Source organism: Myotis myotis, unplaced genomic scaffold (assembly GCF_014108235.1).
Source record: "Myotis myotis isolate mMyoMyo1 unplaced genomic scaffold, mMyoMyo1.p scaffold_m19_p_1, whole genome shotgun sequence".
In the NCBI taxonomy this organism is placed as follows: domain Eukaryota; kingdom Metazoa; phylum Chordata; class Mammalia; order Chiroptera; family Vespertilionidae; genus Myotis; species Myotis myotis.
The window spans coordinates 130,641,845-130,657,857 of NW_023416313.1; the positions used below are offsets into that span (position 1 = coordinate 130,641,845).

The 16,013-nt window shown below is 38.5% G+C and overlaps 1 protein-coding gene across 1 annotated transcript in view; it reads right to left on the bottom strand.

Annotated features, from left to right (window-relative positions):
- ITGA8 (integrin subunit alpha 8) overlaps positions 1-16,013 on the bottom strand; it is a 209,500-nt gene that overhangs the window by 164,377 nt on the left and 29,110 nt on the right. The window lies entirely within an intron of this gene.

Below are 16,013 nucleotides of genomic sequence, written 5' to 3' on the forward strand. Positions count from 1 at the left end.
TGAAAGACTCCCCAAAACTTGGTTTTTAACTGATTAACATGTGTCCACATAGCCACAGAAAATAACACCTCAACACAGTTTTATATACCCTTTGCAGATGTCAGCATGAAGGGGGCTGCCTGGGTAGAAACTCAACCTAATTATAACACACTTCAAGTCTTAATAAAAAGCAGATATATTTTTTTCCACTCTTGATTCCCTGCTAACATGTTTCTCACGTGGTTCTAACTGCATGGTTCTAACTGGAGCATCATCAGTAATAGCTAACGAATTTCGAAAGACATCTGTACTAGGGTACCTTATTGGTATGTGTTTCCTTATGTATGCTTTTCTTCCTTGACTTTATAATAAATGCATTACAAAATGAATTTTAAATTCCTATCAAATGAGGCCAAAATATACACACAATTAACCTTCTATTGAGTTTACATATAATTACAGGCTTTAAAAAAAAAAGAATAAATCATGGAAACTCAATTTTAACCTGAATTTTACATTTTGACATGTTAGTAGAAAATCATGAATTTCCTTCTTTAAAATGGTATGCAAGTTCTGGAAATACTTACCCAAAATGCACACAATTGGCAAAGAATTAGAGGATCTTACAGATTACAGCATAAAATTAAAAATATAAACATTTCTATTTCCATCTAGGAACCTTAAAAGATTATAGAACTCAGAGTCAAAGGGTGTTGTCACCATTAACTGGATGATCCTGGGCAATTCATTTAATCTTTTGGAGTTTTTATTTCTGCTATAAAATGAGGCTGAGAATACCTTTCCCCTTTCCTCTTTCACAAGTGATCACAGAGTCATAAAGATCACATGAGATAAAGGAACACAAAAGTGCTATATAAGCTGAAGAGTCATATAATTAGAAACCTTGAAACTCAATCTAAGTCAAAAATTGGAAAGGACCTCACAGACATACAAGTATAATGTGTTATTATTAGTGATTGCTGGTTCTTAACAATGAAATTAGTGACACCTCAGAAGATAGTCTAAGAGGTTTAGACTAAGTCCAGAACAAACGTGCTAACAGGGGCTTTGGGATTTTGAAACTACTAAAAAGAAAGGGAAAGAAGACCAGAACCTCAAAAATTCAAATATACTTGCAGGAGATCCCAAAAAGGATTTAAGAAAAGTAAGATGCTGAGAGGAAGAAAATGGATTACAGGGACATACAGAAGCCAGTTCCAAATCAGGCCTCATTTTGCTAGAGAACGAAATCCCTTAGGAATTTCTGAGGCATATTTTCTGCTATTATAAGGTTAAACTGTATAACTTGATTCAATCTATAAATTGGGGGTTACTTTTCAGCAACAAATTTCTTCTGGACCTATGGCCCTGAGCAGGCATTGCAGGGAAGCAGAAATCAAATAGCCTGTTATTTCATGAAGAAATTTTCATCCTCAAAGTAAGACAATTGACACTTATCACCTACCAGTTGGCAAATAATAATATTCACTGTTTTCAAGATAATAACTTGATGCAGCACTTTGGAAGGACCATTTGGCAACACACATCAAAAACTTAGATGTAGCCGCATGCTCTAGGACCCACATGGTAAGTCACAGAATGCATGCCACCCGGCCAGAGTTGCACCACCCAAGCTGCAGGCTCTGGGACCCAGGACAAGCAGGCTGTAGACTCCCGGGCCCTCATAGTGAATCCCAGAGTGCACACCACCCTGGAAGATGGCTCCTGGACCCCCACAAAGAGTTGCAGAATGCACATCACCCTGGCCAAGGGCTTCAGGACCCTGCAGTGAGTCACAGAGTTGCACGCCACCCTGCTGTGGGCTCCGGACCCACCAGTGAGTCACACCACCCCAGCCATGAGATCTGAGACCCCATGACTTGCATGCCAGTGGGACCTTGCAGGCAACCCTTACCATGGGAGCCTGGACCCTGAGCACATCCACAACAGCTTACACAATAAGGTCGGGGGTGAGACACATAGTCAGACAACCTGTGAGGAGACTCCATCTAAAAAGGGGACAATAACATTAAAAACCCAAATACATCAGGAAAAAACTAAATAACTTAAGTATGGGGCTTTCCTAAAACACCCAGTTAAGGAAATCTGAGAGATTGCACCACTGGGGCCCACAAAACACCTACCACATAGGACCACCCCAAAAAAATCTGGTGGCACAGCAGTTTGATCTAAGACAAAGAAACAAATACAAAAGGAGAGCAAAAATTGGGAGACAAAGAAATAACCCCAAAGGAATGAAGAGGAATCACCAGAAAAGGAACTAAATGAAATTGAGGCAAGTAATTGTAAAAGAAAGAATTCAGAGTAATAGGTACAAAGATGCTCAAACCTCTGAATGAGAATTACTTACAATTCAATGAGAATTATAAGGAGCTGAGAAATATATCAACATGAGTAAGAATTAAGAGGAAATGAAGAATGACATAGCTGCAATAGAGAAAACAATGGAAGGCTTCAACAGTAGACTACAAGAAGCTGAGGACTAAATCAGTGGGTTAGAAGACAAGGTAGAAAAACCCCAAGTAGAGCAGCAACTGGAAAAAGAATTAAAAAGCAGGAGGAGAGTCTAAAGGAGCTTTGAGACAACATGAAATGAAACAATATACACATAATAGTGGTGCCAGAAGGAGAGGAAGCTGAGCAAGGATAGAAAACCTGATTGAAGAAATAATGACAGAAAACTTCCCTCATTTGGGGAAGAAAAAAGTCACACAGTCCAAGAAGCACAGAGTCCCAATCAAGATGAACCCAAAAAGACCTACACCAAGACACATCATAATTAAATTGTCAAACATAAAAGACAAATAAAGAATCTTAAAAGCTGCAAGAGAGAGACAGAAAGTGACCTACAAGGGATCTTCCATTAGACTATCAAATGATTTCTCAATAAAAAAAAAAAAAACAGGGCACAAGGAAGAGAATGAAGTATACAAGGTGATGAAAAGCAAGAAACTAAATCCAAGAATACTCTATCCAGCAAGGCTATCATTCAAAATTTAAGGTAAAATCAGGAGTTCATAGACAAAAAAAAAGGCTAAGGAAGTTTATTACCACCAAACCAGCAATGAAAGAAATGCTGAAGGGACTGTTGTAGAAAGAAGAAATAGAAAACAAGGAAGGAATATGGGCATAAAGAATAAAAATGGCAACAAACAAGTACCTATCAATAATAACCTTAAATGTAAATGGATTAAATACTCCAATCAAAAGACATAGGTAGCTAAATGGATAAGAAAGGATAACCCATATATATATGCTGTATACAACAGACCCACCTCAGAACAAAGGACTCACACAGACTAACAGTGAAGGGATAGAAAAAAATTTTCAGAAAATGGAAATGAAAAAAAACTGGGGTAGCAATACTTATATCTGACAAAATAAACCTCAAAGTGAAGGCCATAACAAGAAAGGAGGGCCACTTCATAATGCTAAACGGAGCAATTCAACAAAAAGATATAACTGGTAAACAAATATGCACCCAATACAGGAGCACCCAAATACATAAAAAAAATTTCTGGAAGATATCAAAGGAGAGATCGACAGCAACACAATCATAGTAGGGGACTTTAATACCCCATTGACACCACTGGATAAATGCTCTAAACAAGAAATAGCAATCCTAAATGACTCACTAGATCAGATGGAATTGACATTATCAGAACATTTCACCCCAAAGCTACAGAACATATATTCTTCTCAAATGCACATGGGACATTTTCAAAGACAGATCACATATTGGGATACAGGCAATGAATCTTCAAATTCAAGAAGATAAACATTATATCAAGCATCTTTTCAGATCAAAATGGCATAAAATTAGAAATCAACTACAATAAAAACAATGAAAAAAATCAAACACATGGAGGCTCAATAGCATGCTATTAAACAATGATTGGGCTACCAAAGAGATCAAAGAAGAAATAAAAAAACATCCTGGAAACAATGACAATGAAAACACAGCCATCCAAAATCTATGGGACACAGTGAAAGCAGTCCTGAGAGGGAAATTCATTGCTCTACAGGCTTACCTCAAAAAAATAAATAAATAATAAATAAAAAAACTGGTAATAAACCATCTAACCCTACAACTTAAAGAATTAGAAAGAGAGCAACAATAAAAGCCCAAAGTAAGCAGAAGGAAGGAAATACAATGGGGCCTTGACTTACGAGTGTCCCCACTAATGAGTTTTTCAAGATACGAGCCATCTCTCGGCCGATTTTTTACTTTGAGTTGTGAGCTAAAATTTGGGTTACAAGCCATCTTCAGATACCCCACTGCTAGTTGGCACAGTGAACGTCACAGTGAATGCTACAACATCAGCCCAGCATCACGTGTCTCACTCATTCACTTTATGATTTGACATACAAGTAATTTGAGTTATGAGCTCCATCACTGAACGAATTAAACTCGTAAGTCAAGGCCTCATTGTAATAAAGATCAGAGCGGAAATAAATGACATAGAGACCAAAAATATATATAAAAAAGATCAATAAACCCAAGAGCTGCTTCTTTGAAAGGATAAGCAAGATTGATGACCCTCTAGCCAGGGTCACCAAGAAACAAAGAGAAGAGAAAGGACACAAATAAACAAAATCAGAAATGAAAGAGGTGAAGTAACAACTGACCCCAAAGATACAAAGGATTGTAAAAAATACTACAAACAACTCATTCCAAACTCTTTCTATGAAGCCAGTATTACCCTAATCCCAAAACCAGATAAAGACACTACAAAGAGAGAGAATTACAGGCCAATATCCCTGATGAACATAGATGCTAAAATCCTCAACAAAATTCTAAGAAATTGGATCCAGAATTACATTAGAAAAATCATGACCATAACCAAGTGGGATTTATTCCAGGGAAGCAAGCCTGAAACAATATCTGCAAATCAGTAAATGTGATACATTACATAAACAAACTGAGAGACAAAAATCACATAATCATATCAATTGATGCAGAAAAAGCATTTGACAAAATCCAACACCCTTTCTTGATAAAAACTCTCAACAAAGTGGGAATAGAGGGATCATACCTCAACATATTAAAAGCCTTAAATGACAAACCTACAGCCAACATCATACACCAGTGATGGTGAACCTTTTGAGCTCGGCGTGTCAGCATTTTGAAAAAACCTAACTTAACTCTGGTGCCGTGTCACATATAGAAATTTTTTGATATTTTCAACCATAGTAAAACAAAGACATATTTTTGATATTTATTTTATATATTTAAATGCCATTTAACAAAGAAAAATCAACCAAAAAAATGAGTTCGCGTGTCACCTCTGACACGCATGTCATAGGTTCGCCATCACTGTCATACACAATGGGCAAAAACTAAAACCATTTTCCCTAAGAACAGTAACAAGACAGGGATGCCCACTTTCACCACTCCTGTTCGACATAATACTGGAAGTGCTAGCCATAGTGATCAGACAAGAAGAAAAAATAAAAGGCATCCAAATTGGAAAAGAAGTAGTAAAACTGTCATTATTCAGAGATGACATGATATTGTACATAGTAAACCCTAAAGGCTCCATCAAATAAGTACTAGACATAATAAAGGAATTTGGCAATGTAGCAGGATACAAAATTAACACCCAGAAATTTATGGCTTTTTTATACACCAATAATAAACTTACGGAAAGAGAAACTAAAAAAATAAAATCCATTTATAATTACAAAAAAAAAATTAAGATACCTAGGAATAAACTTAACTAGGAGGTAAAAGACCTGTACTCACAAAACTACAGGACATTGAAAAAAAGAGATAGAGGAAGACATAAACAAATGGGAGAATATACTGTGTTCATGGATTGGTAGAATTAACATCATTAAAATGTCCATACTATCCAAATCAATCTATAGGTTCAATGCAATTCCCATTAAAATACCAATGGCACATTTCACAGACATAGAGAAACTCTCAAAAAATTCATATGGAATAAAAAACAAAGATCCCGAATAGCTGTAGCAATTTCGAGAAAGAAGAACAAAGTTGGAGGGATCACAATAGCAGATATCAAATTATAATACAAAACAGCCTGGTCCTGGCATAAGAATAGGCATATAGGTCAATAGAACAGAACAGAGAACCCAGAAATCGACCTAAGCCATTATGCTCAATTAATATGTGACAAATGAGGCAAGAACATACAATGGAGTCAAATAGTCTCTTCAATAAATGGTGCGGGGATAAGTGAACAGATACATGCAAAATAATGAAACTAGACCACCAATTTACACTATACACAAGAATGTATAGTATATATACAAGAATGAACTCAAAATGGATAAAATACTTAAATGTAAGATGGAAAACCATAAAAATCTTAGAAGCCATAGGCAGCAAAATCTCAGACATCTCTCTTAGCAATATGTTAACTGATACAACTCCTAGGACAATGGAAACTAAGGAGAAAATAAACAAATGGGACAACATCAAAATAAATAGCTTCTGCACAACAAAAGAAACCAAAATAATAAGAGAGCTCACTGCATGGGAGAATATATTCGCCAATGATACATCCAATAAGGGGTTAATCTTCAAAATTTATAGGGAATACATACAACTTAACAAAAGGAAAATAAACAATTCAACTTAAAAATGGGCAAAAGACCTAAATAGAAACTTGTCCAAAGTGGACATACAGATGGCCAGGAGGCATATGAAAAAAATCTCAATGTCTCTAATCATCTGAGAGATGCAAATCAAAACGATAATGAGGTACCACCTCACACCTGTCAGAATGGCTACCATCAACAAATCAACAAACAACAAATGCTGGCGAGGATGTGGAGAAAAGGGAACCCTCGTACACTGCTGGTAGAAATGCAGACTGTTGCATACTCTATGGAAAACAGTATGGAGTTTCCTCAAAAAATTAAAAATGGAACTGCCATTTGACCCAGTTCTGGGAATATATACTAAGAAACCCGAAACACCAATCAGAAAGAATATATGCACCCCTATATTCACAGCAGTACAGTTTATAATAGCTAAGATTTGGAAACAGACTAAGTGCCCATCAGCAAGTGAGTGGATTAAAAAACTATGGTACAGGAAGGAACTCTTACCATTTGCAACGTCATGGATGGAACTGGAGAGCATTATGCTAAGTGAAATAAGCCAGTCAATGAAGGAAAAATACCACATGATCTCACTCATTCATGGATAATAGAGACCATTATAAACTTTTGAACAATAATAGATACAGAGGCAGAGCTGCCTCAGATTGTCAAACTGCAGCAGGAAGGCCGGGGAGGGTTGGGGGGCAGGAGGTAGGGGGGTAAGAGATCAACTAAAGGACTTGTATGCATGCATATAAGCATAACCAGTGGACATAAGACATTGGGGGATAGGGGAGGCTAGGGGACTGTCTAGGGCGGGGGGATAAAATGGACACATATGTAATACCCTTTGTAATACTTTAAGCAATAAAAATAAATAAATAAATAAAATAAAAATAAAAATAAATAAAAATAAAAAACTATGGTACATCTACACCATGCAATAGTACACAGCTATAAAAAAAAGAACTCTTACTATTTGCAACAGCATGGATGGACCTGGAGAAAATTATGCTAAGTGAAATAAGTCAGTCAGAGAAAGATAAATGTCACCTGATTTCACTGATATGTGGAATCTAATGAACAACATAAACTGATGAACAAAAATAGAGCCAGAGACATAGAAACATCAGACAGATTGTTAAACCTCAGAGGGAAGGCAGGAGTGGATTGGGGGCAAAGAATAGATCAAGCAATGAACTCATATGGATATATGCATAACCCCTGGACATAATCAATAGGGCGGTGAAGGCCTGGGTGGGGCGTAGGGTGGGGTGAGATAGGTCCATGGGGGGAAAGGGGACATATGTAATACTTGCAATAATAAAGATTTTTTAAAATAAAGTAAATGTAGACTTTTTTATTTGACCAAGGAATTTGACTTCTAGGATTTTGTTCAATGAAAATAATTACACAAATGTGTTAAGGTGCAATATGAAAATATTTGCTGTACTATTCATGATAGCAAAACGTGAAACAACTTACATGTTCATAAATAGGATATTCAAAAAAAATTTCTGTTATCTCTAAAATAGACTACTACCCACTGTCAGAACGTATACAATAGTTTGTACCCATTGAAACAGGAAAATGTCTACAAAATATACTTTCCTTTTAACTTTTCTAAGGCTTTAGAAAAGCACAAAAAAATACAAGGACTTAACATAACAAACATTGGTATTCCCACCAAGCAGAATGGACAATTTTTAAATTTATTCACATTTACAAACATTACAGAACTCAAATAAATAAATGACCCAAATACATAAAATCAGAAATGAAAGAGAAGTAACAACTGACACCAAAGAAATACAAAGGATTCTAAGAAAACAGTACAAACAACTATATGCCAACAAGTTGGACAATCTGGAAGAAATGAATAAATCCCTAGAAACATACAATCTTCCTAAACTGAATCAAAAGAATCAGAGAATCTGAATAGACAGATTACAACTAGTGAAACTGAAGCCGGAAAAAACAAAACAAAACAACAACAACAAACAAACAAAAAACCTCCCAACAGATAAAAGTCCTGGACCAAATAGCATCACAGGTGAATTTTCCCAAGCATTCAATTCTAACTAGCACCTATCCTTCTCAAACTATAAGACTCTCAACCTCTTTTTACAAGGCCAGCATTACCCTAATTCCAAAACCAGATATAGACACTACAAAGAAAGAAAATTAGAGGCCAATATCATTGATGAATATAGATGCTAAAATCCTCAATATATAATATATTAGCAAACTGGGTCCAGCAATACATTAAAAGCATCACATACCATGATCAGATGGGATTTACTCTGGGGATGCAAGATTGGTACAATATTCACAAATCAATAAATGTGATACATCATATAAACAAAATGAAGGATAAAAATCACATAATCAGAAAAAGCATTTAATAAAATCCAGCACCCATTCATGATTAAACTCTCAGGAAAGTGAGAATAGAGAGACCATACCTCAATGTAATAAAGACCATATAGGACAAACCCACAACCAACATCATACTCAGTGGTCAAAAACTACAAGTGCTTCCCTTAAGATTGGGAACAAGACAGGATGTCTGCTTTACCACTTTTATTCAACATAGAGATGGAAGTCATAGCCACAAGCAATCAAGCAAGAAGAAGAAATAAAAGGCATTCAAATTGAAAAGGAGGAAATAAAAATGTCATTACTAGCCGATGACATGATACTGCATATAGAGAACACTAAAGATTCCACCAAAAAACTACTACAACTTATAAATGAATTCAGCAAAGTATTAGGATACAAAAAAAAATTCAGAAATCAGTTGCATTTTTGTGTACCAATAATTATGCTACCTGGTATCAAACTATACTATAAGGCCTGAGTAATCAAAAGCATGGTACTGGCATAAAAACAGACATATAGATAAATGGAACAGACTAGAGAGCCAAAAAATACACCCACGATTTCATAGTCAATTAATATTTGACAAAGAAGGCAAAAACATACAATTCAGTAAAGATAGTCTATTCAATAAATGGTGTTGGAAATATTGGAAAGATAAGTGGAAAAAAATGAAACTAGACCACCTTCTCACACCGTACACATGAATGAACTCAAAATAGATTAAATACTTAAATGTTAGACTCATGTCCATAAATATCCTAGAAGAAAACATAGGCAGTAAAGTCTCAGACATTTCTGGCAGCAATATTTTTTTCTGATATATCACCTCGGGTAAAGGAAACAAAAGAAAAAATAAACAAATGGGACTACATCAAACTAAAAAGTTTTTGCACAGCAAAGGAAACCATCAACAAAATGAAAAGATAACTTAATGCATGGGAGAACATTTTAGTCCATACATCTGATAAGGGTTTAATATCATAAATTTATAAGGGATTTATAAAACTCAACACCCTAAAACAAATAAACATCCAATTAAGGAATGGGCAAAAGACCTGAATAGACACTTCTTCAAATATTACATATAGATGGCCAACAGACATATGGAAAGATGCTTGACATCCCTAATCATCAGAGAAGTGCCAACTAAAACCACAATAAGATATCAGAATGACTGCCATCAATAAATAAACAAACAAGAAATGTTAGCGAGGATGTAGAGAAAAGGGAACCCTAGTACACTGCTGGTGGGAATGTAGACTGGTGTAGCCACTGAGGAAAACAGTATGGAATTTCTTCAAAAAATTAAAAATGGCCCTGACCGGTTTGGCTCAGTGGATAGAGCGTCAGCCTGCGGACTCAAGGGTCCCAGGTTCGATTCTGGTCATGGGCATGTACCTGGGTTGCGGGCATATCCCTGGCGGGGAGTGTGCAGGAGGCAGCTGATGGATGTTTCTCTCTCATCGATGTTTCTAACTCTCTATCCCTCTCTGTAACAAATCAATAAAATATATTTTTAAAAAAAAATTAAAAATGGAACTGCCTTATGATCCAGCAATTTCATTTCTGAGAATATATCGAAAGAAACCTGAAACACTAATTTGAAAGAATATGTGCACCCCTATCTTCATTTTGGCATTATTTACAATAGCTGAGATTTGGAAGCAGCTCAAGTGGCCATCAGTAGATGAGTGGATAAAAAATGCAGTGGTACCTTTACACAGTGGAATATGACTTGGCCACATAAAAGAAGGAAATCTTACCTTTTGTGACAACATGCATGAACCTGGAGAGTATTATGCTAAGTGAAATAAGCCAATCAGAGAAATACAAGTACCATATGATTTCAGTTGTATGTAGAATCTAATGAACAAAATACACTAACAAAGTGGAAACAGACTCATGGATACAGAGAACAGACTGACAGCTGTGGTGGGGAGAGGGGCTAGGGACTGGGTGAGAAGGATGAAGGGATTAAGCAAAGAAAAGAAAGATTCATGGACACAAACAATAGTATGGTGATTGCCAGAGGGAATTGGGTGTGGGGGGAGGGAGAAGAAGGTAAAGGGGAGATAAAAGGTGATGGAAGGGCACTTGACTTGTGGTGGTAAATACACAATACAATATACAGATGATGTATTGCAGAATTGTATACCTGAAATATGTATAATTTTATTAATCAATGTCACCCCAATACATTCAATTAAAAAATTTTAAGTATGGAAAAGTACAAGGATTTAATATGACAAACATGAATTGACAATTTTTAAGTTTTTCCACATTTATAAACAGTACAGAACCCCTTGACATCTATCCTCAGTTTGAATCATCTTTTCCTCCTCTAGTCATAGCCACCATCATGAATTAGATGTGTATACTTCTTGCCATTTACAAAATAATGTCCATGAACAATATAGAACAAAGGTCTGCAAGTTTTTCTGCAAAGAATTGGTAATAAATGTCTTAAGCTTCGCAGTCTCTATGGCTAACTCAGCTCACTTATGCCCCTGTAAAAAAATAAATAAATAAAAAAGAAGAAGAAGAAGAAGAAGCAGCTCACAGATAGCATGTAGAAGAATGGACTTGTCTGTGTTCCAATAAAACTTTATTTACAGACACAGAAATGAGAGTTTCATATCATTTTCATGTGTCATTAAATATCACTCATTTAAAAATGTTTCCCACGCATTTAAAAATGTAAAAACCACTCTTAGCTTATAGGCCATACAAAAACAGGTGGTGGATCAGATTTTAGTTGTACTTTGTCAACAACTGATTATTATTGAGTACTAGAGTCCCAGTGTGTGAATTCGTGCACGGGTGGGGTTCCTTGGCCTGGCTGGTGATCAGAGCTGATCAGGGCCATCTCGCCCAGTCCTGATTAGAGCCCATGGAAGCCAGCCGGGGAGGGACCACAGGAGGTCTCCAGGGCATGTCCGGCCCTCTCACCCAGTCCCGATAGGCCAGACCCCAGAAACAAACTAACCTACGGGTCAGAGCGTCTGCCTCCTGGTGGTCAGTGCTTGTCATATCGACTGGTCGAGCTGTCAACTGAATGGTCGACCCATCAGTCAAACACTTAGCATATTACGCTTTTATTATACAGGATTCTTTTGTGTGTTCTTTTTAGCCTAAGAAATGGTATTATGCTATTTGTATGTATTCGACTGTACATGGGGTTGACATTTAATTTTATGTTTATTAGAGATATCCATGTTTTGATAGATAAATAGAAAGATAGATAGATAGATAGATAGATGATAGATAGATCTAGCTCTTTCTTTTTAACCTCTATATAGAATTATATCTCACTGAATAGCCACCTACATTTTATTTATCCATTCCATTTACACATGAGCATTTAGGGTTTTTTTTAAAAAAAATTTCCACTAAAACAAACATGTGCCCTTATACCCCCTCCATCTATAGAAACACAAGAGTTTCCTTCTGACAGGAGACTAGCAATGACATTGCGGGGCCATGGAGAATTATCATATGCATTTTATCATATGTGACAAATGATCTCCAAGTAGCTGCACTCCCCATGCACACTAGCTGCACTCTCCATGCACACTACCAGTGCACAAGAGAGGGCCCTCATCTCATTGGTGTAGGACTTTTAAGTTTTTGCCAACCCAGATGACTATCAAATGGTACCTCATTTTGTTCTGTTTTCATTTGCATTTCCCTGATTATGGGTGAGTGTGTGTGTGTGTGTGTGTGTGTGTGTGTGTGTGTGTGTGTGTGTAGAGGTCTTCTAATCTAAAGCTCCTTCCTGGCCTGATTATTTTTTTATGCTTAAGGACCATACACATTTTTCTTCTGTTAATTGCTAGTTCACAGCCTTTGTTTATCTTCTTGTTTAGTTATTAGTTTTATCAATAAGTAAGAATTCAACATATTATATCAATTATTTTTCCCACATACATGTTGCCAATATCTTCTCCCAATATTTGTTAATCTTTTAACTTCATGTATGGGAATTGTTGTCCATCTATCATTAATTTTATATATAACTAGAGGCCCGGTACACAAAAATTTGTGCACTTGGGGGGGGGGAGGGGGGTCCCTCAGCCCAGCCTGTGCCCTCTAGCAGTCTGGGACCCCTCAGGAGATGACGACCTGCTGGCTTAGGCCTGCTCCCGGGTGGCAGAGGGCAGGCCCAATCCCTAGGTGCAGCCCCTGGTCGGGCTCAGAGCAGGGCTGATTGGGGAGGTGGGGCGCCGCCCCGTCATACACAGAGCAGGGCGATCGGGAGGTTGTGATTCCACCCTCAGTCACGCTCAGGGTAGGGCCGATTGGGGGGTTGGGGCACCATCCCCTGTCACACTCAAGGCAGGGTCGATGGGGAGGTTGCGGCACCGCCCCCTGTCATGCACAGAGCAGGGCTAATCAGGGGGTTGGGGCATTTCCCCCTGTCACTCACAGAGCAGGGCCCATCAGGGGGGTTGCGGCTCTGTACCCTGTCACGCACAGAGCAGGGCCGATCAGGGGGTTGGGGTGCCGCCACTCTCACACTCAGGGCAGGGTCGATGGGCAGGTTATGGCTCTACCCCGTCACACACAGAGCAGGGCCTGTGGGGGGGGGGGGAGTTGTGGCCCCACCCCCTGTCACACACAGAGCCACAGGGCGATCAGGGGGTTTGGGCGCTGCCCCCTGTCATGCTGATCCCGGTGCTGGGAGGCATATTACCCTTTTACTATATAGGTTAGAGGCCTGGTGCATGGGTGGGTGCCAGCTGGTTTGCCCTGAAGGGTGTCCTGGATCAGGGTGGGGGTCCCCACTGGAGTGCCTGGCCAGCCTGGGTGAGGGGATGATGGCTGTTTGCAGCTGGTCACACACCATTCAGGGTGGGGGTCCCCACTGGGGTGCCTGGCCAGTCTGGGTGAGGGGCTGAGTGCTGTTTTCAGGCTGGCGGGTGACGGAAGCTCCCAACTGCTCCTTTTTTTCTTTTCTTTTTTTTTTTTAATTCTGGGCCAGCTTTAGCTCTGAGGCTCCAGCTCTTAGGCCTCCGCTGCTGAAAGTAGGTAATTGAAACAATGTATAACTCCAGCTCTGACTCCAGCTCTGAGATCCCAGCTTGCTGAAAGCGTCTATATTTGTTACAATGTTTCTTAAACTGCAGGCTCAGAGGCCTGCAAGGCAGGCGGGGAACGTTGGAGTCCTCCATCACTGGAGCAAGCAAGCCTCATGTTAGTTTCAAGCTGCCTGGCTGCCGGCCGCCATCTTGGCTGACAGTTAATTTGCATATCTCCCTGATTAGCCAATGGGAAGGGTAGCGGTCGTATGCCAATTACCATGTTTCTCTTTTATTAGATTAGATGTGGCAAAAATACTTCACTTTCAACATGAAAGGCCAATAGTTCCAACACCACTTATTGAACAATCCATCCTTTTTTCTCAGAGAGTTGTAATTCTAATTCCACCCTTGTAATAATACCTCTCAACACAGTCTGTAATACTTTCAACAATAAAGCTACATTTTTTTAAAAAACATCCCAACACAGCCCAAGGGCCCCAGCATGATCTGGCCCCTGCCTGCCTCCCACTCTCCATGCTCATTAAGCTTCAGAAACACAGACTGTCTTCAACACACCAGGCGTTTCTGTCTCCTCATTGAGTTTATTCTTCCCACTGTCTGAAACACTCCCTCCAAGGTTCCTGGTTCCTCCTCGTCACTCAGGCTTCAGCTCAAAGGCCACCTCCTCAGAGACCTTCCCTGCCTCTGGCATTCAGTCTCCCATCATTCTTTTTTCTTTTCTTTTCTTTTTTTAGCCAAATGCTTTATTATACAACAATGGCATTACATAAAATTGTTCAACTTTTTTTTAATTCAACACTTTTTTATATTAGTTTCAGGTGTACAGCACAGCATATGCTTCTCTCCATAGCACCTGTCCTATTTGAGATTATCTTACTTCTTAGTCTGCATGCTTGTTGCCTGTCTCTCCCCTTCAGAATATACACAAATCCAGAAACACTCTCTGCTTTGCCTCTGCATTTGCCATTCCTAGAACAGTGCCTCCCCCACAGCAGGCTCTCCACAAGTGTTTGTTGAATGAACAACCAAGCTACCACCTATTCACTCAGAAGTTTGTTCATAACATTGTTCAATATGATCCCACTTTTCTTTAAACATCAAATGTTCTGTGTATGGATGTGTGTACATGCCTAGACACTATACTGTTAGTGACAGTTATCTTGAAGGCAGGGAGTGTCCATGGTTCAGTGGTTTTTAAAATTTCATTTTCATATATTTCTGTATTGATTGAATTTTTACAGGGAGTATTATTACATCTATGATCTGAAAAGAGAAAATCTATGATAAAATCAAGACTTGTAAGCCAACCTGAGAAATGGAGTTGGGTGGTGGCGATAAAATGGATTCAGCTTATCCTGAATTTCTTGGGCTTTGAAGGCACCTCTCTTAAATTGGCAACTTTGACGGAACCTCTTAAATTGGCAACTTTGGTCTCTTAAATTGGCAACTTTGGTCAACGGGGTACGAAGCCCAGCATGTGGTGAGCCTACTAACTTGGGGTTCTTTTTTCATGGGAATACTCATTTCCTAGCAGAAGTGAGGGAATGTAGAATGTGGTGCACATATGGGCAGCAAGCAGATTTTTCTAATCTTTTAGCTCAGTAAAATGGGAGGAATTACAAGAAGTGAAGATAGATCACCATGGGAGAGAAAAGAGAAAAGCTGAAACTGACACAGGTGTGACCAAACATTTTGGCAGATGGGACGATTTTTGAAAACTATTTATAAAGTCCTTGACCTCACACTGGAAAACAGTACGTTTCCCTATAACCTTCAGTCATCACATCACTTCAAGTGTCCCCTTAGGCCTTTTCTCAAAGCCCTGGCAGGAGCTGTCCAGACATTTTTAATCAGAAAAAAGGGAAAAGAAATCCTTAAACTTTTGTTTATAATCTTTCCCATGGTCAACTTATGCTGTAAAGGTTTCATTTAAATTGAAACTCTGTATCTGAGAATGAGGAATACTGGCATTTAAAATTCAAAATAAAATAGCTGTGACCAGAGAACTCCTTGTCT